This window comes from Acanthopagrus latus, unplaced genomic scaffold, assembly GCF_904848185.1.
Source record: "Acanthopagrus latus isolate v.2019 unplaced genomic scaffold, fAcaLat1.1, whole genome shotgun sequence".
Classification (NCBI taxonomy): domain Eukaryota; kingdom Metazoa; phylum Chordata; class Actinopteri; order Spariformes; family Sparidae; genus Acanthopagrus; species Acanthopagrus latus.
This window is the reverse complement of record NW_023504073.1, coordinates 12,118-36,986: the sequence shown is the minus strand read 5'-3', so window position 1 is coordinate 36,986 and position 24,869 is coordinate 12,118. Positions and strand designations below refer to the sequence as shown.

The following is a 24,869-nucleotide window of genomic DNA, read 5'->3' as shown; positions in this document are numbered from 1 at the left end:
CCCTTTTTTTTAAATTTTGGTCTTCTTCATGTTAACCGTCAGGGGCCAGTTCTGACAGGACTGAGGGAGAAGGTCCAGGTTCTGCTGAAGATCTTCCTTAGTAGGAGACAGTATGACCAGGTCATCTGCATAAAACAGACACTGGATTTCTGTGTCTTGCAGAGTGAGACCGTGTGCTGGTGATTGTTCTAATAACAGTGCCAGTTCATTAATATAAATGTCGAAGAGGGTGGGGCTGAGGTTGCAGCCTTGCTTCACCCCTCTACCCTGTAGGAAGAAGTCTGTGTGTTTATTTCTAATTTTGACAGCCTTTTTGTTTTTTTCATATATTCATTTAATTGCATCAAAAGTCTTCCCCCCATACCACTTTCTATTAGTTTAAAATGTAATTTCTATTTGCCAGACTGAATCAAAAGCTTTATGGAAATCAACAAAGCATGCATGAATTGTCTCTTTATTTTTAATTACACATTTATCAATTAGTGTCTGTAGGGTGAAAATGTGGTCAGCTGTTCTACAGTTTGGAAGAAATCCAATCTGACTTTTGCTTAAGACAATGTGCTCGGTGAGGAAGTCTAAAATTCTTGAATTTAGAATACTGCCAAATAACTTCCCCAGGTTACTACTTACACAGATGCCTCTGTAGTTGTTGGGATCGAATTTGTCTCCATTCTTAAAGATGGGTGTGATCAGCTCTCCACTCCAGCTTTCAGGGAAATGACCGCATGCTTTTTTGGGCTGCAGAATCTTGAATTTGTCCTTCAGTTCTAATTCTGTGATCCGGTAATCCAGTGGGGTTTAATAATTTTTAATGACTCTTTCAGGATCATTCAGTTTTTCTGAATTCTGCTCTTGAGCTTGATTCCTTGGTTGTTTTCTATAGAGATCTTCAAAATGATTTTTCCATGTATCTCCATTTTGAATGGGCTGTTTGATGAACTGTTTCTTGGTAAAGAAGTTCCAATTTTCCCAGAATTGATTTGACCCTAGAGACGCTTCAGTTAGTTGTAATTGGTTTTGTAGATATTGTTCTTTTTTTGTTCTCAGTGTGTTTTTATACTGTTTTAGAGTCTCACAGTAACTACAGCGGAGCTCCTGGCTGTCTGGATTCCTGCGTTTTAGATTTGAGACTTTTCTTAATGTCTTCTTAATGTTTTTGCAGTCTGAATCAAACCCCCTCTCCCTGTTCATTGTCTTTTGTTGTTTTGTTTTGCATTTTAAGTTTGATAATGAGGCCAAATGATCAAATATGTGGTTAATGTTTACCAGACACAGCTCTATGCCTTCTGCATTCTGAGGGTAGCTCTGGACCAAGAAGGAGTCTAGAAGAGACTGGATTTCTTCACTGACCATTGCGTCCTGGTACCATCTGTATCGCTTCTTTATTTTGTACAGTTTACATGGCTGAGAACATGTGTTACCTGTGTCTGGTCTTTTCAGACACAAAGTGATCTGAGAGTGATCTGATAGAGGTGTTTGTTCTTTCACTGTGAAGGCTCTCAAAGAGGTTTGGTCTAAATCTGTTACAGCATAATCAACAGTGCTGCTGCCGAGGTTTGAACAATACGTATACCGTCTAAAGGAGTCCCCTCGCAGCCTTCCATTGACAATGTACAGACCCAGCTCTCTGCAAACCTGTAAGACTTGTTTTCCACTCCTGCTTGTGTTTTGTCATAATTATTCCTGTTGGGAAGGATAGGGAAGTCAAGGTTAGTTCCAGTGATGTAACTGTCACCCTCAGTACTAGTAAAGTCTAGCTCCTTGCCATTTCTGGCGTTTAAATCTCCAGTGATCAGCACAGATGCCTGGGCCTGGAAATGACTGATCGCTTCTTCTATGGTGGAGAAAATCTCCTCCTTGAAATATGGAGATTCTACTGGGGGAATATAAATTGCACATAAAGAAACGTTTTCTCAGTGGATTATATTGTTTTTAATTTTTAACCAAATGTGATATTTCTCTCTCACACACATACACACACACACGCACAATCCATGTATCCATTTCTCTCAAACCATATGGGGCAAGGTTGAGTCCCCTCCCCCTCACCCTACCACACTGTAGAGGGCAAATCAGATTCACACAAGCTCACTACTGAAAAACTGTAAATAACTTTGTTTTCCAATTAAGGTTTTTATTTTGAAATAAATAGAAATGTTGAGGGTTTTTTAAAGTGGCTACACCATGAATACGAAAAAAAACGGCCCTATGTCGGTCATTTTCCTGTTGTCACAGTCAATGGTGCCCCAGTTACCTTGAAAAAGTAATCTGATTACTGAGTACTCTTTTAAAAGTAACTCAGTTACTTGTTTTTAAAAGTAACGAAAGTTAGATAACAAGTTACTTAATTAGTTACATTCCGTCATGTTGCAACTTCAGATTTGTTTTTGAAGCTTGATAGTACTTTGTCGCCAGCACAGAGTGTACAATGACCCTTAATATTCTCATCTTCAGCTGACACAAACTCAAAATAATGACCATATTTCCAGCTAGAAAACATGCATATCTCTCCTCCGTCCATTGTTGTTTGTGTTTGTGTTGCTGCATGGTGTTACACCTGAGCTGTCCTCATGATGAAAATGTGACTTGTTGCGTTTGCTGGCATTTTATTTTTGCGCACTTGATGAATTTCCCCCCCTAAATAATATATAAATTTCTTCCCCAAATCCACTCCAAATGACTAGAAACACTTTCTGGATAAAGAATTTGGCTTCTGACACTTGGTCAAATTTACCAATGCACAAATTTTGCACTCATTCGATTGGCTGTAACTCTGCTCCCTTACGTCGCAGGAAAAAGGCACACCATACGGAGGTTACGTAAGGTTCGTAAGGTTCATCCTCTACTACGTGATTTTGGACCTGACAGTTTCACTTTCAACAAAAATAGATTAAAAAAATGAACCCCAATCAACTCCAAATGGCAAGAAAAATGCTCCTGAACACTTTCTGGCATAACAACTTTTGGCTCTGACACTCTGACACCAGAATCATGTCAAAGGCCGTAACCCTCTGTGATGTACCCTTGCAAAGTTACAGAGCATCCGCTCCCTTACAGAGCTAACGTAACATTAGCCCTCCTGTAAAACACCATGTTTGCCATTATCTCAACTTCTCACAGATTAAGATCAATCATATGGCATACACTTCCTCATAGCATGTAACTCAATCACTTTTAATTTGTCCAAAGGAAATTATGACATTTCCAAAAAAGCAAAACACAACAACAAAAAAATGTAAAGAACAAAATTAAAAACTCAACTGGGCCAGTGGGAGTGTTTGTACTATCCAGCCTCTGCTGGGTGTCAAGTGTGGATGGACAGTCAGATACAGTCTTAGTGCTGGAAACAGATGTGCTGCTAGCAGATGTGTTGGCAGCCGATGTGCTCTCTCTCTCTCAACAAAGGTCTCGTCATTTTCCGACATCGTTATACAGAATTTGACATACATAAATCAAGACAAACAGGCCCATCACAAATGATTAAAATCAAAAGGCTGCCTAGAGGTGCATCCTGCGAATGAGTTTATGATGATATGATGATGATATGTTAATAAAACAGGTAGAATTAACATAGAACGATAATTATAAACTATAATTATAAACCTAACTTCTCTCTCTCTCTCTCTCTTTGTCACACACACTTTTTAAGCATTCACTTGCCATGATTAAGAGTTTCAACATCATTTGCCATTCACGTTGGGAAAAGTTGACAAAAAGCAAGACTACAGGTTACTGTCTAGATAACAAAAAATAGTTAAACAAGCTACTTTGTCCTGACTTCTGCATCCTTTTGTAATGTTTTTCTGCACTAAATCCTTCCTTTTAACCTCCGATCAAAAAAACAATAAGGGGGTTTGCAAGCCACTGCCTATGGACGTTCCAGCATTTCCTTACTTGACGTCCTCGTCAGCAACATGCTGAATGGAGGCTATATAAGAGGCCTGCAAATGATTCACTTGTAGGTGTAAGGTGCTACCTATTTACAGCTTCATTTCAACATACAGTATTGGTAAATAATGCCTTCTTCAAAACCTACTGTTGAACCATCACGGAATGTTTTTAACATACTTCACAATTAAGAACTAAATAGTCACAAGTGAACACAGGTCCACCAAGTAAAGTAAATCACCACAAGGATATTTACAGTACAAATTAAGAGATAGTATTAACATGTGAAGCTCATCAGTGATTTTTCATGATGATTCAGGGGGGAATGTTATCAGAGGGGCCTCAGTAGAAACTGTATCTCTAAGGAGTGCAGGCTGGAATGGCTCTAGACATTGTTTGTGTATGTGTCTGTTTGTCTATGAGTGTTTGTGTGAGTAAGGGGGGAGCTGGAGAGAAAGATAAGAGCTGTTCACATTTGTGTGCATGCTTTTTGTTAGAATTTCAGATGCACTTTGTTCTCCAAACCGTGCAGGGTTCCACACACTGACCAGAGCAGCTGTTGCTTCACTAGTTCATGAAGGTCATGAAGTACACCTGGCTGCTGCCTCCGGACTGAACTGAGGCAAAGAACACCTTGTCATTTCTCTCACAAAGGAACTTCAGCCTCTGAGCTCTTTTGTGCATGAAGACACCATCCAGGTGGTCGGTCTCTACAGAACGGATCTCAATGGCCTTTTCGCCCCATCCCATGATCTAATTTGAGCAGACATGAGCGACAGATGTGGGCATCTCACCCCACTGTAGGACCACATCCTTGATGATAAGTCCGTAGGTATTGACATAGACGCCCTCGTCCTTGTAGCACAGCAGCATCTCCATGCCATCTGAGCTGTGCAGGAACACAATTGTGTGCGGTGTCACATGGCTCTGGATATGAACGGTGATATAAATGTCATAGTTGTTTCCAGAGTCCACATCGATGGCATGGAAGCCAGCACAAGAGCCGTAGATGACCTTTAACCTCGACCCTCCTCCACTGCCAGGTCAAACAAGCACAGACCTGTGTGGCAGTTCTGCAAAAACTTGAAGGTCATGAATTTGTGATAAGGCTTAGGCGCCCAAGCGCACACCTCCACTGCATTCTTCAAAGCAATCACTAGGAACGTTATCCTCTCATATTTCACAACTTTGTAGTACACACAGCCTCCATCTCCCCAACAGTGGTCCAGCCTTGCCTTTTCTCCACCTTGGGGACATTGTGGAGGATCTTACTCCTCAGCCAGGCCAGGTAGTAGACATGCACTTTGTTTTTCTTGCCTGATATGGTGATGAGCAGGTTGAGGGCCTCTAGGACGTCCATCTGTTGGAACCATAGAGAGTCAATGAGGGGGTAAACCTTGCCCTGACCACTGCGGTCCAGCAGCTTCAAACTGTTCTCTGTGCCCACCAACAGGTTCACACCCCAGAGCGTAGCACACAGGATCTCAGAGTTGAACCTCTTCTTGTACTTACAGATCTCAGGTCTATCATTGGGAGGGCGTGTGTTGGTGGGATTGATATTCACCATGGATCTTTTTCTCACCTCCATCTTCAGCTGTTCAAACTTGGAGCCAGTGATGGACATGTTATCCCCTGTGCTTCCTGGTGACTGGTACATGCCCAGATCCACAAAGATGGTGAAGGAAGACTTTCAGATGCTTTAACGAAACCTCTGGACTGATTATCATAGACAGAGTCCTTCTCAGGGGAGGACTGAGTGGCTGAATCAGTGGGGGAGTGGGAGGGCTGAACCACATCTGGCAAATTAGTGTACCCATTATGGCTCCTCTTCTCTGGGGTCCTCTGCACCAGCATGGTCTGATCCCCATAGCCTCCACCTTGTTCTGCCTCTCCCCCTTCGAATTCATCTTCATGAACCACCATGGTGTGTCCGAGTCAGTGTCTGCATCCTTGTGGCCATCTGTGGGGCTTTCTTCTTCCTCTGCTCCCTCGCCACTCTTGCTCTCCTCACTGCTCTCGCTGCTCTCTGAAGAGGAGGAGTAATCATTTGCCTTGACTGGGGGCCTTGGCTGCTCCTCAGCACGCTCTTTGGCAAATAGGCCATGGTCAGCAGGGTGTGAAGATGTGCGAGACTGCCCTGGCTTATGACAGCTATCATGGGATAGAATAGATGAATCCATTTTGGAGGAACTGATGATGCGATGCCTCTCTAGAGAGCCAGTCTGGGTGATGCTCATACTGTCTCCTCTCTCCCAGCGATCATTGCGGCTGAGACTTGGATTGCTGGCTCTTACTGGATGCCTTATGCCTGAGGACAGGTTGGTGCTGAGAGCTGTGGCAATTGACACTGTCTTCTGAGGAATCTTGCCTTGGGGTTCAACAGGCCTCTGTGAGCTTCCGAGCACTCTTTGTTCTCCTGCTGTAGACGCTGGAAGTCCCGCCTCAAGGTGGACTCACCAGGTTAATTAAGGATTGAACTTGACTCTGTCATCTCCTGTACCAACATCACAGTGGCAACAGTGATATGATACATACAACGGATGCTAATTGCTAACATTACTGAAATGGTGAGAGATGTTTACATTATCCAGATGGAGAGCTAACTAAAGTGAAACACACAAGAACAGTTTCCCATGCAAATTGAACCAAATTAGACCCAAATGGAACAGAAGTTGGCAAAACATAAAGAACCTATAGAGTTCTGTTCTTACCTTCCCTCTGTGCACCTAGGAGCATCACGTTGCAAAAAAGCCTGTGACTGGTGAAGTTACACAAGTTCATTAGTGCAGCCAAGGAGCCACCTCCTTGGTCTTTTTCCAAAATAAACACATTCATGAGTTCTTAACACAGTCTAGTCACACAAGGTTTCGGCTTTGCTTCCGTTTTAGCATGCAGCGTCGGTAAATAGCTTTAGTGCAATGATTGACAATACCCTGAGTCAGTGACCACTGGGGGGCACACGGGGTGGACAACTAGATTACAGGTGCCACAATGGAAGCCCCGCCTCAGTTTTCACCCCACACTCTGCGTCCTGCTGATAGAAGAGAAAAGTATAAGGAAATCAGATATTGCTCATTTTTTGATTTGTTCTCTATTGCTCCTCCTCTCTTAACATGACCATCTGTTAATAAGATCATTTGTCAGTCCCATCTCTTATTCCTTCAAAGCCCAGGTTCATTAAACTTCATTACACTGCCTTATACTGGATAGTTAATTGCAGCATTTAATGTTTTCAGATTAACACAGTTACAATTTGTTAGCCCATCCAGTGTTTGGCAGAGTTTCACTGTGAATGGTCTATCGTTGGCAAAACACCCTGTTAAAATAATTCTGCAATAATATAGAACTGGAGGAAGGAGATCAGAATCAGCTCAAGGTTCAAACAAGGTTTTAATCTTGTACAAGAGGAGCATTCACAGAGCAACACGCAGGTCTGTTACAAAGTGAAGACTCCATATGTGAAGAGAAAAGCATGGTATTTATCCCTCTCTGTGGGTGTGTTTTTCACTACAATAGTTCCTAATTTATGACCTGCACTTAAAGGAATACTTCACAGAGAAGTAAGTGATAAGATCCAGTGGTCACTCAATACCAGACACAGGTAATAAAACAGCCTAAAACAAGGTCACAATTTATAGGTCATGTTAAACAGCTACATTGAACATTCCTGTGTAAGACTTCAGTTCACATCTCTGTTTAAAGTACAACATTTCCATCACACACTCAGTTTCAGCAGGGCTTTAGCTACAGAATGACAGCACAGTTTGTGAAGTTATATGTCTTAACTCACATTTAGATACCATGTGTACTTGAAGAGAACATGTCCATTATGATATGTTATTATATCCATTATTTGTTCACTTGCATTACTTACTCAAGGAATTAGGACAATCAAAAACGTCTGCCTTTTACAGTTATGGTGCAAAAAGAAGCTTGTACATTGCTGTAGGCAGTGAAAATATTTACATTTCTTCTCTCAGTATGTGTATCAGGGATGGAAGTTAGCACCCGCCACCCGCCAAATGCGGATGAATTTGCATGCTGGCGGGTGAATTCACCGCTTAAAACAGTACCTCCCAAAGGGTGTGATGAAGGTAGTTAGTGTGCTGCTGTCCTCATGCAGCAGGATCTGCCAAAAGCCTGAGGCTGCATCTAAAGATGTGAAAACTGTAGAGCCTGACAGCTTAGCCAGAGTCTCTTCTGTTGTGGGCAGCTGATATCGCTCTCTTTTGATGTTCTCATTTAGCTTTTCGAGCCCTACACAGATTCTCACTGCACCTGTTGGTTTCATTACCGGCACCACTAGAACGTGATCAAGTGGATCTTAACTGGTTCTGTTTTAAGAATCCCCAGGTGCTCTGTTTGTTTAACCCGCTGTACTCTTTTCACTAACCCCATCTCTACAGCCGTCTCTCTACCTAGTAGGTTGCTAACTGTATGCCCTTGTGCTACATATATGCTGATATACCTTTTCTGTTTATGCAGGGTACTTGCTGTGAACTATCCCACAATGTTTAATGTGCTTCCGGGGCTGTCTAAGGGTCCACTACTACGGACTAGTTTTTGTTTTGGCTTGAGCATCCTGAATGTATTTAGGTTCATTCCAGTAACATCTGCTGCTGTATCAATTCTGAACTCAGCACTGCCCTGATTTACTTTACTCACTGCCCCACGATAAAAACTTTCCTCCCCATCTTCACAGTAACTAACTGTTGGAATCACTGTATATATTATCACTCGCTTATCGAATGTTTTGCAAAGAGTAACTGTTGCTGAGTCAGCTTCTTGTCTGCATAGAGAAATCACACACTTGCTACTATAGCGAGGCCACGAACCCCCTGTGCAGCTGCTTCATAACCAGATAAGAGAAACCTTGACTATGTCTTACTTTGAAAGAGGAAGACAATATTAGCAGATGCATGTGCTGAGAAAAATAAAGTTGTGCAAGAGTTAACCACCATGACCTTTCTGTAACCACCCTAAGGAAATAAAAGATAGGAGAACAGGGAGTGCAGCAGAGCAGTTTGGAGCGTGAAGCAGTGCGCACACTCTGTTCTCCTTGCAAGTAAAGTCTGATTGTCGTTCTTTCTCTGTCTAGTCTTTGTTTTTACGAATGTTTTAGGTGTTTCAACCTGACACTAACCTCTCTTACTGACTTGGAGAAGCATTTCCTCTCCCAGTGGCCCTTTTTCCCGCACTTTCTACACTCCACTACTGGGCACTTTGCTGGGATTTTGTGTCTCTCTTTTCCACACCTGCGGCACCTCGAGTTCTCTGAGCGGGCTTGTTCTGGTCCGCCCTTTCTTTTCCTCGCGTGCTGTCGCCCACCTCTCCTCGCTGGACGCCGGTGTGACACCTCCTGCACGTTGAGAGTAGTCTGTTGCTCCTGCTGACTTATCTGCTGCGCGACGTCCTCCGTTTGGCGAACCATCTGTACCGCAGTCTCCAAGGTGAGGTCTGACGTGAGCTGCAGTTTCCTCGACAGCTCTTTGTTGCGGATGCCGAGGACCAGTCTGTCTCTTATGTGCTTGCTCTTTGTCTCTCCAAAGTCACAGTTCTCCTTCAGTTCATAGAGAGTTCTGATGAATGACTCAGCCATCTCGCCCGGCTTCTGTACTCTCTGAAACACGCTCTCTCGTGGATAGTGTTCTTCTTCGGTACAAAATATGCATCGAATTTAGCGAGAACTGTGTCGTAGTCATCGTCCCTCTCATCGTTGACAAAGGTGAAAGATTTGAAAATATTCTCAGCTTCGTAGCCCATGGCGTATATTATTGTGCTAACCTGGACTTCGCCGTCTTCATTACTTAGCTTAGCTGCGAGCCTGGTCCGAGAGAATCTGTCTCCACACGGGCAGTCGTCAGGCCGCTCGCAGTTGAAGTTTTCCAGCGGGTTAAACTTCGCCATAGTGTGAGGTGCACATGCACATGCAGCCACCTATGTCCTCCCTGCCCTTCTGTCTGGAGATGATGAGGATAAATCCCCTCCTACGATCTCATCTCATCCAGACTTTATGGCCTTTAGTGATGAGCGAATGTATGACATACATTTGGGGGCGGCTGTAGAAAAGGCCCCAAAGTTGGGACATATTACGTCCATGGTGTGATGTTTCATAGACGTATGTCTCTGGAGACATCTAAAGCTGTGCAAACTACAAGTGAAAGAGGATGGTCTAATGAACAGAAGACTCCAGACATCCTGCTCCCTGATGTTGCCCATGGATGCTTCAGTTTCCAGTGGATTTAAAGAAGTCCTTGAACAGATGACATACGACACAATAACCCAAGTAGTGAAATCTGGCACCCTGATTCTTTCACTGGGAGGCAGAATGTTTGCCAAAAATGGTGAAAATGTGAGACAGTGGTCAGACATCAGAAACAAGATGAGAGAACTTGCAAGACTTCTTGTGGCAGCAAGAGAGATTGACAGAGACATTGTCTTTTTGAAGGACTTGATCAGCCCATCAAAGTTTAACACAGTAGTTGAGTCTGTCAAGAAGCTGACTGAGTTTGATGACTCAAGATGCCGGTTTTCAGTTCCTTCAACTTTGCTTAAATTGCGCTGTTCCCTTGTGACTGTGACATCGATTTTACAAGGACAGGCTCTGCATCGACAGGATAATGACTTAAAGACAAAAGCAGAGCAATTCCAAAATCTGATAAAGCTGGACTGATCAACAAGTGTGTCATCCAATGCAATGAAAACCCTGGAGCAGAAAAAATGGAACAAACCCTAACAAGCTCAACTGAACAAGCAAGAAGAGCTCCACAAAAATGATCTGATTCACCATCCAACAAAAACTGCATGGCGTGAGCCAGCCTCCTCGAAACTTCTTCTTGCATGACAACGATTAAATAAAATCAACTGCAGGATTCACCTGCAACATGCAGGAGAAGTTTTGAGGATGGAGGTCAAAACATACCTGCAGCAAAACAAAGGGAGTGTGTAAGATGAAATTCTGGCCAGCCTGTCAAAGGTAGAAAGAGAATTATACAAGATACTCACCAGGGAAGAAATGCAAGGGAAGAGGGGCCGCAGGGTACCCGTGCTCTTCCCAAACATTATTAAAAAGTCAGCTGACCTCCTGATAAAAATTAGGGAAGCAGTTGGGATTTCCCCAAGCAATCCCTACATTTTGCCCACCCAAGCAACATATTCTCATGAAGGGGTTCTATGGAAATGTTCGAAAAGTTATGTACAAATGTTTCGTGCATCCCACGAATATCAAAAGACACTAGTGCGCAGTTCCCGCAGTGAAAAATGGCTTCCATTCCTTTCATTCATAGTGGAAAATGCAGCATAATGCAGCATTTTAAGGCCATTTCGCCATTAAAGTGCGTTTTGATGACATTCCTATTGAAAAATCTGCATTTTGTTCTCATATTACTCCTTCAGTGAATGTATATGATCTTTCGTTTGTTAGTTATTACGATCTTTCAGGTTTCCATCATTGCTATGGTGGTTACTATGGACTCTGCTGTCGCTGATGTACTTCCACCAGTTTTTTCTTCTTCTTTTTTTATTGCCAACCTTCTCCTGCTTCAGGTAAGAACGCAACTGTGTTAGTAAATCAGAAATGCAATGAGCTATATTGCCTTGACACCAATCAGTTTTGTCAATAACAAAGTTTGACAAATTTAGATAGATAGATGTACTTTATTGATTGTGACTAGACTAGGCTTTCTTGATTGTGCTCTCACTCTACTTTTATTACTGTTTTACAGATGACCAGTTTCTCTCATCTCTCAGTCCCTCTACCTTCCTTTACACAACCAACGGCTCTTTTAAGAGCCAACCATTTGTCAACAACAATATCAGAGGCAAGCTGGGACAGAAGTCTATACCATATAGGGTGCACTTTCCCCACAGATCAGAGATGGAGGATTGAGCATCTTTTAGTTTTGCTGTTTCGGCACTATGGCAGCAGATGAGGCTACCCTTAAGGAGCTGATCAGAAAGGCACAGAGCCTGGCAGAGCATCTCAACTCACTAGTCGAGCCTGCACAGGTAATGTAACAGCTTCAGTATCCTGTTCCATGCATGGGGATCAGATATTATAATGCATAGCAACATTCAAGAAGTTACTTGTGCAGGAAGTCTTTATGGTTTACCTGCGTTACTTTAATTATATTATGCTTTTTAGGTGAACAAAAGAAGATCAAAACCACCAGTCCAGATCTGATGGAGAAAGCGGGATAAAGATGGCAGCATTATTGCCCAGACCATCAAGTCCTCTTCATCCAAATCCCGTGGTTAGTTTATTATATCCAACTCTGCATAGCGTACTAAGCATTTTGTTGTAATAAGGTCAATGAATACTACCACAGAAGAAGATTGTGATTATACTGGGTAGCTCTCAGTTGTGGATGTATTTAACTTTCTGAATGCTCAGCAAGGTTTTGCTGAAAAGAGCAGACATGTTTGGCAAATCTTTCCTCTGTAAATTGTTCATTTCCTGAGCTGCTGGAACCAGTAGCAAACTGGCATTATGAATAAACATTGTTGGCACCCTTCACATTTAACTTTATCTTTTCAGGTGAAGGCCCAGATGACTTTACCTCAGTGTTCCTGAGGGGACATCAGTGGAGATGCCTGATGAGGAAGAGGCAGGACTCAGTAAGAAATCATAATCTTTTTGTCTTATAGATTCCCATGAGTTTTGGCATGACTGGTCAAACAATCAAGCATTGTGGTGTGATTTCTGTGGGGATCCACCAATCCAAGTCTGTAGAATACGATTTATAGGCCTGCACATCTCAGCATTGCCATAATGCTTAATGTGGAATGGCATTTTGATGGCTTCCACATGCCTCTGCCACCAACAGAAGCTGCAGAAGGGGGCTATTCCCACCACACATGCGGTACTATATACATATAATCTTTTTATTTTCTTTACAAAACTCTATTTATTTTTGGCATCTTGAAAAAAGACCCCTATCTAATTTTGGAATTTTTAAACCTCTCTTTTCCTTTTGTTGCTAGAATATTGCCAATGGAAATGCCACACCAGATTTGTGACTCCCCCCCAGAGAATGTGTCTGTCATTGCTGGGCGGCCTGTGGTGTTCATCAACATGAAAGGTAACTCCATACCATTACCTCTACTTCCCTATGGTTTTACCCCCCTCCAATATAACATGAATGGATGCTTTTTCCCCCAGGACGAGATGATCTGACCCTCCCAGAGCTGTGATGTGGTGGCTGCTGTGCCAGCTGGACCCCAGGGCTGTACCATGTCCAAGTCAGTGGCTACTGGCCTGCCACCATCCATTTCCATACCATCTATGATGTAGCTATGATTCAAGCTTTACGGGAGATGAAGTTGGCTGCTCCAGGGATTTCCCACCTGACCTTTATGAGAATGCTGGAAGCACAAACAACAGTGTATGGCAGGGTGGGCTGGCCTACAGTACACAACATTTACCATTCCCTCCTTTTAATTCTGCATGTTAGTGTAAATTTGTCTTTGATGATTCTTTCAACAGACTGGTAAAGTTTGCTCAGACACATTTTTCCAGAGCTTCATGGAGCGGGTCATCAGCTCCTACGAAGTGGACAAGTTGTGCTCAGAGCAACCATTCGTCTGCACAACCTGTCCCCTCAGATGTTGGCTGTGTCTGTGGATGGAAACAGGAAGCACTACTGCTTCAAAAAGGGTGGACAGTCAGTGTATATTTCATGTTTCATGGTCTAGGCATGTCCATGTCTCAGCTCTCATTTGTTACACCAGTGAGCACATGTTCATTCTTCAGCAATGCTAACATGAAATGATTGGCATCATCCTTGCAATTTATATTTCCATGTCTGATCTTTAGCTCTGAGGAAGGGGGTTATTTTGACGGTGTGCTCATCTGCAAGGATAACGAGGTTGCAGTATTTGCGGACGACCTCCAAAAGAGGGCCAAGCATGTAAGAGCACGTTTTATTTATTTTTAATGAAATATATTCTCATTACACTTTGTATACCTTAAGTCAAATTTTATTTTAGGTAAGAGCTACCATTGACTATTATTTACAATTACTTGCATTCTGCAGTTTGATGCTGCAGAATTACACCCAAAGCTGTTAAATAAATGAAACATTAATGTGACCATCCTCACTTTGTCCTTTTTGTAGTTGCCAGGTAAAGGTGTTTGTGGCAGGTCTCAGCTGAACGCAGCAAAGGAGACAACAAGCAAGAGGGCTTGTTCCAGCCTTGATGAGCAAGTATGTTATCTAGAGCTTTCCCTTTTCACAGTCTTACATTTTGTGGTAGTGCGTTGTTTTCCACCCTTTGCTTACACTCTGGCCCCTGTGAATTTCCCCGTTGTTGGACTAATAAAGGAATATCTTATCTTATCTATAATGATAGGAAAATAGCTAATGGGAAACATTTTAAGATAAGACTTCCTTTATTGTCCCACAATGGGGGAAATTCACATTAACCCATCCTTCCTGTTTAGAAGCAGTGGGCAGCCATGGTCCAGGGACCAAATGCCTGTGTCCTCATCAAGGGAAATGGCAGTTGCAACAGTTAACCAGCATGCATAGTTGGACGAGCTGCTAGACTTGTGCAATTAAGACTTAATATGATGTTATTAACTGTTTTGGGCTGCGTCCACACTGGAGGTTTTCCAAACAAAATGATTTGCTTTTTCATAGGGAGAAAAGTAGCAGTAATAACATTTAATAACGCATACAGAATTGAAGAAAAGGCCGAATTATTGTTAAATTAAATTAATTTAATTTTTAATTCTTCCCCAGGGTCTAAAGTAGCAGTGTGCCGTCGTGGCATTATCCTTCGGGCCCTGAATATGTACAGGCAAGTATAAAAACACTTTGTATTTTCACTACAGTTCCATTTATTTCAAATGCTCATCAAGTGACGCTTAATTAATGCAATGCTGTTAAGCAATCCCACAGGGGTGAGATCGTTGTGTATGTGATGTTCCTGCAGAAGGCAATCACAGCCAGTCCACCAGCCTTCTTCTGCATGGACGTAATATGCAAGTACTGGCCTTACATCCAGAGAATTGCTGAAGCCTGCCCAGAGTACAGTCACCTCACCACCGTGAAGGCTCTGTTGTCTGTGCTCCATGCCAAAGCACATGGCATCGAGTGTGAGGTATTTTTTACTCATCCCTTGTGTTTCGATGCCAGTAATTTCTCCTTGTCAAATCCAATCTGCTTGATTACAGAGCCAAAACAACAATGCATGTTTCCCTGAACTCAGATTAATAGACTGCACTGTATATTCCTGAAATGTCAGATAACCTGGGAGAGGAGGTGGAAATGGTTCATTCCTCCCTGTCCAGGACCGCCATACTCACAAAGTTCATGGGCAAAGGAGGTTGGTTGTAGGCTTCGATATTTCATATTTGATATTTTATTTGCAGAATAATCATATAGATAGCATGACTTGACAGCAGTTACACTAGTGGAGCCTTTTAACGGCATTGTTGTTAAGTGGAGCTGCTAGGCATGCATCATTTTTGTCTTTTTTTGTCTGTAACAGCACGCACAGACATGCTAACTGTCCAGATTATGGACTGGAATAAGAGAAAGATGGAGAACATGTGGAAAACCTTGTGCACAAGATTTCGTAAGGTAACCATCTTCTTTCAGAAAAGCAGCCACATTGCTATATGAGTGACAAATGTCACTCTTTAAAGTTTAATTTCCCCCATCCCTCCTTTTCCTACAGACACAGCAGAATCCTGAGAGGGAGAGGCAGAGCCTAGAGACCCTCAAGGGAGAGATGTCTGCAAATGATGGGACTGTGGAACAGTGGGTCAGAGATGTCCGGGACTGGGCTGAACATGGTAGGTATCATTAATCAGACTCCGTACAATATGTAACATTTCCGCATTACAATTGAAACAAGCATTTTTGCTGTTTCTGCACAAAGCAACATGTTCGGTCAATGTTATGGACCATGGCAATGTCATTTATGAGCATGTTCTTTCTTTGAGTTGGTGTTGTCTGTTATGTTGATTTCCTTGTATAATCTGTTGATTTGCAGTACGCTGTAACTTCAGTGTTCTTCTGTGGTTTTTTTTTTATATATACTTTAATCAGGGTGTCCGTGTAAAAGAGAGCAGTCTCTGAAGGGCCTTCTCTGATGACAGAAATCAATCAGTACAATGTTCTTGCATAACTCAACATTGCTCTGTGCTGTAAAGAACCCCCTGCAGCCAGTAATGATTCTCGGCTACAAGTGAGATCAAGAACTGAGGAGACTTCTCTGGGACTGAGGCAGCTTATTAGTCTTTTTGTTCTGGCCTCATTTTTCTTTTCTTCATTTTTTACATTTCCAGATGGTGTGGAGTTCCTTGCCAAAAAAATATTTTTGATAAGGCAATGCACATAAGAAGACCTGAGGAGGAGGTGATGATCCTTGCTGCAGAAGTAACAACAGTGGGAGTTCCTCAAGAGAAGGGAGCAGACATTGAGAGGTCTATCCGTCAGCACTGAGGGTAAGCCATTACCCGTTACAATAAAAACATCAACAGAACACACTCATCTACCCAAAGCTGTTTTTTTCTTCCATAGAAAGATTTAAGTTGTCTGTTTTGCTGATTTTTTTAATGCCGTTTTCAGGACTCAAACAGATCTCACATGCATCTCACTGGAAGATATCATGTGATCTATGTATGTGTGTAACATACAGGAAACTTGCATGTATTTCAAAGAAGAAAAATATCAATGTAATTTAGACTTTTTAAATATTTTGTTAATTACTATGAAGGTAGCCACTGCAGCGTCTCTGAAGAAGGACTTCGAGGTCTTCAGGCAGAGTTCAACAGAAGAAGGTCTCAGCTGCAGTCTCACCTTTTCACTGTGAGAAATAAATACTTGCACGTGGTAAGAGCAGGACTTGATGGGTCTGCACTGGACCCTGAAGAGGGAGAAGAGCAGTTTGAGGAGCAAGATCTAGCAAATGATGTGGAGAGCTACTCAGATGAGGAGGACATGGACATGCAGGTAATTAAGGCCATGATATTGATATTGACATTGTTTGATTATTCTGTGACAAATGCAGTGCTCCAGGTTTGTGTTTAACTAATTCCTGTTTATCTTCTCTTTTTCTCCCAAATAAAAAAGGGACTGGACAGTGCTGTTGGGGAATAGAATCCAGAGGACAACACACTCCTAATGACATGCCCATTGAAACTGAGTCTGGCACTTATTATTACTATTATTATTACTATTATTGTTATTATTATTACTATTATTAGTGGGCAGGTCTAAGTACAGACAGCTGTGAATACACCTAATGTGTCTTTAATGCATCTTGAGATCAAATCACTCCAAAAAATCACATTCCAGTATTTACAGCAAATATTTGATATTCTGCGTAATGCTGTAGCGCCACTGCCTGTGATCTTGTCGAATGTTTATTGTTTATTTGTTTTGGTTTGCTGGTTCAATCCCAGCACCCTGTATATCCCAGTCAGGGATGGACCATAACTCTGTATATTCACTTGAATACTTACTGTAGACCCTGAGTGTACTTTTGACCCCATGACTTGTCTATGAAGGTTCATGGTACTTTGAGCCTGTTTTGAAATCAGTGGATGAATTTTCTTTTCTTTTCTAAGAATAGGCAATAAACTGTTTGTCACAAGAGAATTACCAATCATGTCAACTATGCCTACACTAGCAGTCAAGTTTAAAGTGCTTGCATTTATTTCTTTAGTTATTTATTTATTTGAAAAGTTTGATTCAAACTTGGATGAAGATTCCTCACCAAAGCATGTCTGTGTGGCTTTATCTCTTCACAGCTGAGGTTTCTGAAATGAAGAAAGATTCACATTGTTTGAAATGTTTGCTCTGTTTACAGCACACAAACTTTGTAGCATGTGCTACAAAGTCCTCAGTTTTATTCTATAGGTTCTACAGGGAAGTCAGTGCATTCACTGGATTGTCTGAGTCATTAGTTTGTGCAAATGCATTGTGGCAACAACACATTAAAGAATGCTTGAAGACTTAAAAACAAGCACTTGGAACACAAAGTTTGACCAGATGTACAGTATGTAGTATGTATCTATGCACTGACTCAATTAAATGGACTTGTCTACTTTGTCCACCTCTTTTTTCAATGTTTATTCATTGTCTCTTCATGGTTCACATAAAAAATAAATAACTAATATTAATAGCCATTCATGCCTCATCATTCCTGCACTGAGGACACTTAATTTAGAAAGATAGAAATATTGTTGTTTAATTTAAAAACATCTAAAGTTTGAGTTTATTTGCATGTTAAAAAGGAAAAAGAAGCTCACAGGCTACATGAAAAATGGGGACACAGGCTCTATTAATTTCTGTTGTGTCATTGCTGTGTACCGTCAGCGCCATATTCATACTATTCAATGCTGCTGTCCGCCGCTCTTGGGGTATGTTCACTAGCTGGAACGTTTAGCTAACACACGTTTGTTATTAATCGATCTGATAGATTGAGCTGTACGGTGCATCGTCTCGTTAGGAAGCCACATTATATTTAAACCAACTTTAAACCACATTATCACTCCACAGCAACAAAAATGGATCCAAGTCATGAGCCCGAAAGTTCTGAATTCACACGTTGCCGAATCATTTTAAACCCATTTTTCCCCCATTAACAAACTCATTTTTTATATGAATGTTTTCCCATTAAGTCAGTATGGACGTTTAGAGCCACTGTATTCCCATCCCCCGACTGACAGGATGATCTGAGATGATCAAGATTATTCTAGATTGTGGTACCTATATCTCTCAGTACACACTTTTGTACACATATCTCCTAATTTGACCTTGTGCCCCAATAAAATATCATAACTTTGAAGTTATAAAAGCACATTGACTTGACATTGACTGCCGTTTTGAGTACATTTAGTCCATTTCCCAATCCTACTTAATGGTCCTCTATGGTCAGGATTGCGTTGGTATTATTGTACCTAGTATCCTGTGTGCACACTGTCAGCTTTAGACATCTCCTGTAGGTCTACAGATGAACTTGATATGAGAGTTGAAGCTTGTTCAAAAATGACTGAATCTTAACAGGCCATACCACAAATCAATGAAGGATGAGGGACTCCTTTCACTCTTAGAGAACTGAATTGCAGATAATCATCACGTCCACTAATACGAACCTTCTTTTTGTATTATGACTGGGTTTGACTTTCGTCTTGTCTGGTTGTGTGAATGTTGCTGTGGCTGTGTTGGTGAGGTCTGATCAGTGTTGATGGTTCCTCCGACCTGCCTTTCGCCAGGAAACAGTCAATCACACTCCTGCATACAATCGAGTGAGTTCAGCCCCTGCTTCTCGTCCCCTCCTACCAACCAGGATGGGCTTAGACACAAATGCTCATTAAATCATCCGATTTCTGAAATAAGGCAAACTTGTTCATTAGGAAACTAAGTGATGTGTCAGCTTCATTTTTTTAAACCATGTTCTTCACTTAAGACATACTAGGGTAAGAACTCAAGCAGAGAGATGAGCCTGCAGCAGCACAACTTTAATGGCAAGAACAAACCAGAACATTACAAAATGAAGAACACATTAAAGGAAAGTCTTTGACATCTAAGTGAGGTCATCTTGTTTCACCCACCAATCGGCCCATCTCAGGTGGCTACAAGAAAGAAACGATGGAAAACAGGAGAATTCTTTTTAGTACGAGTTGATTCAGTGTCAAGAGATCATAAATGACTTCCATGTATTGACATATGCACAGAAACATGAGTGGCATTCATTGGGTTATTTGGATGTCCCGCTTTCACTCAGTAATCAGAGAATGAACTGGTAATCAAGCAAAGAAAGCAAAACCACTAAAATCAGTATTATTCAATGTGGTTGTCTTGCCAGTAGGTCAGGGGTGCCTGCGGGACTGAATGTCATGGTAAGGACAAATAAATAGCTCCAAGAGCCTCTCTTACAGGCTGATGTCTATGTGTGTGTGTGTGTGTGTGTGAAGATGTGTTGGGACACAGGAGTGTGAGTTAGAGCTAATAAGAAGGTTGAGGGAATGATCCCAGACCCCTGCAGGCTGCATGTTGAAGTATCTTGGGCAGGACACCCTAAATTGTGTCTGTGTGTATGTGGATGGTCATCAGTCTAGTGGCACCTTGCATGGTATCCTCTGCCACCAGTGTATGATAATATGAGTAAATGGGTGAATGCTGCTTTGAGTAATTACAAAGACTAAAAAGAGCGACATGCAGTAAATGCAGTGCATTTAACCATCCATCCATCAGATTGTCAGAGGAATGTCATTATAGGTCTGGTGTTTATGAATGTTGCACTGAACTGTAACTGAACTATACTTGGACCCTGTATACTTTCACAGCTACCCTGCATCGAACAGGCAAGCACAAAATGATGTGTATGATGAAGCTACATACATACCACTGAGGGCATGGCACCCACTTCACTTTGACCTCCAGCATTCCCTGAAAAATAGCCAATAGCCAAAATGCATCAGACAAAACATTCATAAGCACTTTTAACAGGTATTATAACAATCCTAACAGCTGACATTATAGACTGCATTCCATGTATTTCCAGTCTGGTTCAGGAATGTGAACATCAATCAGCTGAATTAAACATTAAAGTGTAACTTTTTTCAGGTTAAGTCAAACCAGTTTATATGGGTATCTTGCAGTCTTGATTCAGCTCCATGTCTTGACATTTTAGTACAAAATATTCTGCCATTCTCTATTCTTTCAGCACAGTGGTTGTTGCACTGTAAGCATGGAGTCCACAGATGTACCCAGTTCAATGTTTTCCCATATTTACTGTAACACATACTGTATTCATGATACATGTTGCTCCTCCCTGTACTGCTAGACAAAAATGTACAGTATTCAATTAAAAACAAAAACAACTTGCATTTCGAGTCCTTTGTGACACGATTCTGGAATATTGTCAGATTGTCATGAATATGAATTTCATTTCACTGTGGCAAAGACATGGGGGGGTGAGGTACCACTGTGATGATTTGTGTTTGTCACAACAGTCTTTCCAGATGACCTCTCTCAGCTTGTATCTGCACTACAACAAACTGTAATAGTCAGGACACGTATAATAACAAACCTTATCAATAATGGATAATGTTGCCAGCATATCATTAACTGGTCAAAAGGACAGACATATTGGGACTGCAATTGATCACATCAAGGCAAAATACCATATCTACATTTGGCTTAACTTGAGTGAAAAAGTGATGGATATCAGAAAAAAGGGTTAAATATACGTAATACAGATGCAATATTACCTGCTAGGTTGACTGGATTGGGTCTGTTACTACGACCTGGGGAGGTGAGGGGCAAATAAAGAAGATGCCTAGGACACAGCCTATAAAAGGAGGTTATTAAATGTTTATTCAAGGTTATACTATTTAACTCTCCCAAGGCTACTTTACATCAATTGGTGTAAAATGGTTTAATTCAGAAGTCAAATGATCACTTTTGCTGCAGTTTTTGATCTACTGAATTTGTTTCCCCTAGTCAGTGGCAAACTATACTTTCAAATATAGCTGACCAATTCATCAGAACAAAACAAAATTATAACATGGACTAGTGCAAGATCCAAATAGCAGGAGGAGCAGTATTTGTTAAAGGCAAAATGTGTGTGAAAATAGCACTGTGAATTAAGTTTTGTGATTGTAGTAGAGACACACAGCCTCTTGATGTGAACTCGAGACTCTGGTAAAGCTCCAGCAGACTCTCGTGTTTCCAGTGCAGACTGACAGCAGCTGTTCATTGCTGGTCAGTTCTGACTACCTGCTCTGTTTGCCTACAGTGAGCACTGATCAGTGGGTCACACTGTCTGGTCAGTGTCTTCTTTCCTCCCACATCACACAGCACCAAGCCCGCTACTGTGGATGTCCAGTGCAATCCCTCCTCAGCATCTTGCCATCTGTTTTAGTATTTGGAGAATTATGCAGAGGGCAGAGGAAGGCTCAGACCTGGAAGTCTTACCTATTTGCTTGAGTGCAGAGCACAGCTTAGGGGGATGGGGCGAAGCAGAGGGCAGGGGAGTTGGTTCAGGAGGGGTCTGGGACACAATACTGGGTGCAGGCACAGGGTCTAGTGTATGGTGGGGATAGAGAAAATAAACAATAAATAAAACAGTTAAGACACTTTACTGTATCATGTAAAGGTGACAGAAACTTAAAAAACAAGAAGTGGTAGCATTTTGTAGGTGACCAAGTATCTCAAGTTGTTATGGCGAAAATATTCACAAAAACAAGATCCAAAATAATTATAATGCCCTCTTTATTACGAACTCAAACTTCCGTGAATCTTGTATGAAACCTGGCAAAATGGATTATTCTTTGTTCTATCATCAGGGTGCAACATCCATATTGGAAAGAAACTACTGGGCACACATTCCAGTCCATAAAGTATCTTGTCTCTTGCAGGTGTTTCTTATGAAGTCTTACCTGTTTGCTTTCGTGTCGAGCACAGCTTAGGGGTAGAGGCTTGGTCATGGGGGGCTGGGATGAAGCAGAGGGTCGTGGAAGTCCAAGTGAGGAGGAGGGAGAGGGTGCAGGTGCAGGGTCTAGTGTGCAGTGGGGCAAAAGAGAATAATCAACAGATACTGAGTCATTCAACAACATTTTTTGCATTACTGCCTATTCATAAGTGCCAAAACAGACACTGCATAACACTTTGCTGGGAATCAAATGAATAACTTACGAGGTGCAAGAAAATATGTGTTCTTGAGAAATCCAGATTTTGTAAGAGTAGCCAAATGAAGCCAAATGACTCAAAACTTCACAGACCTCACAGCTATTGTTGTTCAAAGACATGTTTAGTTTGGTGCAAATCTGGAGAATTGGGGCGTTCACAAGTAACAAGTTACTTCCTATTTACCATATGTTTTCCTCAAATTCTATATGGTGTTCATACTGTCAAATTTCTCGATACATTAAATTGACTGGCTGTGATGTCGAGCTGGTATCATTCGTGTGCAAGTTGGTTGGTGCATCAATACTGAACCAGAAGAACTACAGCTTACCAGAATCCGTGCAGCATCAAAAAGTTTGGCAATATTGCCCCCTTTCTTCAGCTCCTCTCCCCATTCCTTCGTAGCCTTGTTCTTTGCCTTGATGATTTTTTTTTTCATGGGCTGCTGTGCCCCACAAAGACAGACGTGTTGCTTGCAAGATATGCAAGTTTTCATTGTGGATCCTGGCATTCTGCTGAAATGGAAAACAAACAACATTAGCCTTCATCACTAGACCATGCATACAGGGTCAGTTTATTACTCTCAAGAAAAAACGAATCTACTGTTTCAATTAATATGATTTAAAGAGAGACAGACAGAAAAATACGCAATAATAAACACTGATTGCAAATATTGAGTAGGATCATATCGGCCTCATAGTGAGACATGTCAGGTTCCTATAGATATTGTATTTCACCAAAAATATCAAATTATTCCTGACATTAGCAGTTGGCAACATTACTGACTTTTTGATATCCTGGATGTTTTATGTTCTACAAATGTTGTGAGAAACAGCTACGATAAATAAAAACACAATAAGATATCATAGAAAATGTAGGAGATTCTTGTAATGTTATGATAAAATATCATTTGCCTACAGTAAATATTATAGTTGATGGTTAAACCTAACTTGCTGAGAGCGACAACTGAGCATACAAAGGCAAACTTTAACCATGTGCTAACTTTATTTAGCTTCATTGCTAATGCTAGTTAAAGGTAAGCTTGTCTGTGCTGTTAGCTTTAGCTCTTAGCTAACAGTCAGCGCTGTGCTGCTAACGTTGGTTTCGTACTACTGTTGCAGGCAGAACCAGTCCAGACTAGTCAAGACTGGTTAAGGTCAGAGTTTAGTTTGAACTGTACTTAAATGTCAAAAGATGAAGGTGTGCTCACCTCTAAGATGGATGACGTGTTTTCAGCTGGCAGCGTAGATCCACGCATCATCAACTCAACAGCGCCACCTTGTGACTTTTGGACGAAACAACCATGAAACTAACCAAACCAATTTCCACTCACATCTGTGTTTCACTTTGTTTGTTTGAGCTTAATAAATAGTGATGATTACTGTTAATGTAACACATAATAAAAATGGATAAGACATTAAAATAGAGGTAATGTTTCCCCCCTGTGACGTAGCACCGCAAACCTAATAATAATAATCAATAATGATCGACGGAGAAATCTTGAAAATTAAACTCATTTATTTCGTACACGCTGACATTATAATATCGTCATACTGAGGCTTACAATATCAACACTATCTCATGAATGTGTTATGTTAACTATCAACTAATTAAATTGGGCTGTAATGAAGCTAGTATTTCTTTTGGCAAAAAATGTAATTAATTTAATTGCTTATAAATCTTTACCTTAACCCAGCTTTAGTGATCGTTTTTCCAAGTCATAATGAATGCAACGTAGAGGACATTCTGATGCTCTGATAACCAGCATACAGCGCACCGGTCACGTGACTACGGCTCTGTGGCAAACATAGGAACGCATAGGAAAAGATCCTGCTGTACTTCTGGTAGTTTTTAGTACAAAGCTGAATGAGAGCTGGCAGCCTGCCATGATGCAATGTGTGTATTTTCAGATTTTCAACAGTGAATTGCTTACTCAATTTGTGAAGCCACTGTTGTGTTGCACTTGTCAATTAGCTCAGAGTGATAGATGACAGTCTTTGGTTCCAGAAGTGGTGAGTTCAAGCCTGAAGTGGTCACAAATGAACACTGTTGTCAACTGTCTTGTCTTCCTATTCTCCTGTTTGTTGCTCAGAATTGCCTGCATTTGCCAAAAACAGCCCGGACACGAACCATCACTGCACAGCAGCTATAATTATAAATCTGTATTTTCATTCAGTGGTAGAAAAAAAAATTGTGTATAATGATCCTGAACATGTCACACAGCCATGAACACCAGGGTGAGCCCAAACTTTTTTACAGGTATCTATAGACTCCAGATGAACTGAAATGCTGGCTTTAAACATCACCTTCCCTAAAAAACAATAATCCCCACAC

General features: G+C 41.4%; 3 long non-coding RNA genes and 1 pseudogene across 12 annotated transcripts; 2 read left to right on the top strand and 2 right to left on the bottom strand.

Annotated features, from left to right (window-relative positions):
* Positions 1–85: 85 nt before the first annotated feature.
* On the bottom strand, positions 86–9,795 carry LOC119016221 (annotated as a pseudogene).
* A 2,632-nt stretch (positions 9,796–12,427) lies between these two features.
* Positions 12,428–14,692, top strand: LOC119016223. 4 transcript variants are annotated; one of them, XR_005073910.1, is made up of 8 exons: positions 12,428–12,504; positions 12,714–12,749; positions 12,871–12,968; positions 13,049–13,281; positions 13,373–13,550; positions 13,703–13,796; positions 14,004–14,093; positions 14,631–14,692. It is a non-coding gene; the product is annotated as an uncharacterized LOC119016223 (long non-coding RNA). The 4 variants fall into 4 exon arrangements; XR_005073912.1 differs by having other exon boundaries at positions 12,458–12,968; positions 13,049–13,271; XR_005073911.1 differs by having other exon boundaries at positions 12,458–12,968; positions 13,373–13,616.
* A 97-nt stretch (positions 14,693–14,789) lies between these two features.
* On the top strand, positions 14,790–18,028 carry LOC119016222. Its single transcript, XR_005073908.1, has 7 exons — positions 14,790–14,991; positions 15,136–15,216; positions 15,382–15,473; positions 15,571–15,688; positions 16,184–16,342; positions 16,615–16,850; positions 16,971–18,028. It is a non-coding gene; the product is annotated as an uncharacterized LOC119016222 (long non-coding RNA).
* A 1,312-nt stretch (positions 18,029–19,340) lies between these two features.
* Positions 19,341–23,772, bottom strand: LOC119016224. Of its 7 annotated transcripts, none has more exons than XR_005073913.1 (7): positions 23,746–23,772; positions 22,867–23,050; positions 22,289–22,407; positions 21,825–21,932; positions 21,119–21,198; positions 20,251–20,294; positions 19,341–19,477 (listed from the first exon to the last, which is right to left on the bottom strand). It is a non-coding gene; the product is annotated as an uncharacterized LOC119016224 (long non-coding RNA). The 7 variants fall into 7 exon arrangements; XR_005073914.1 differs by having other exon boundaries at positions 22,867–23,047; XR_005073917.1 differs by lacking the exon at positions 23,746–23,772 and adding an exon at positions 23,646–23,686.
* Between the last annotated feature and the right edge of the window lie 1,097 nt (positions 23,773–24,869).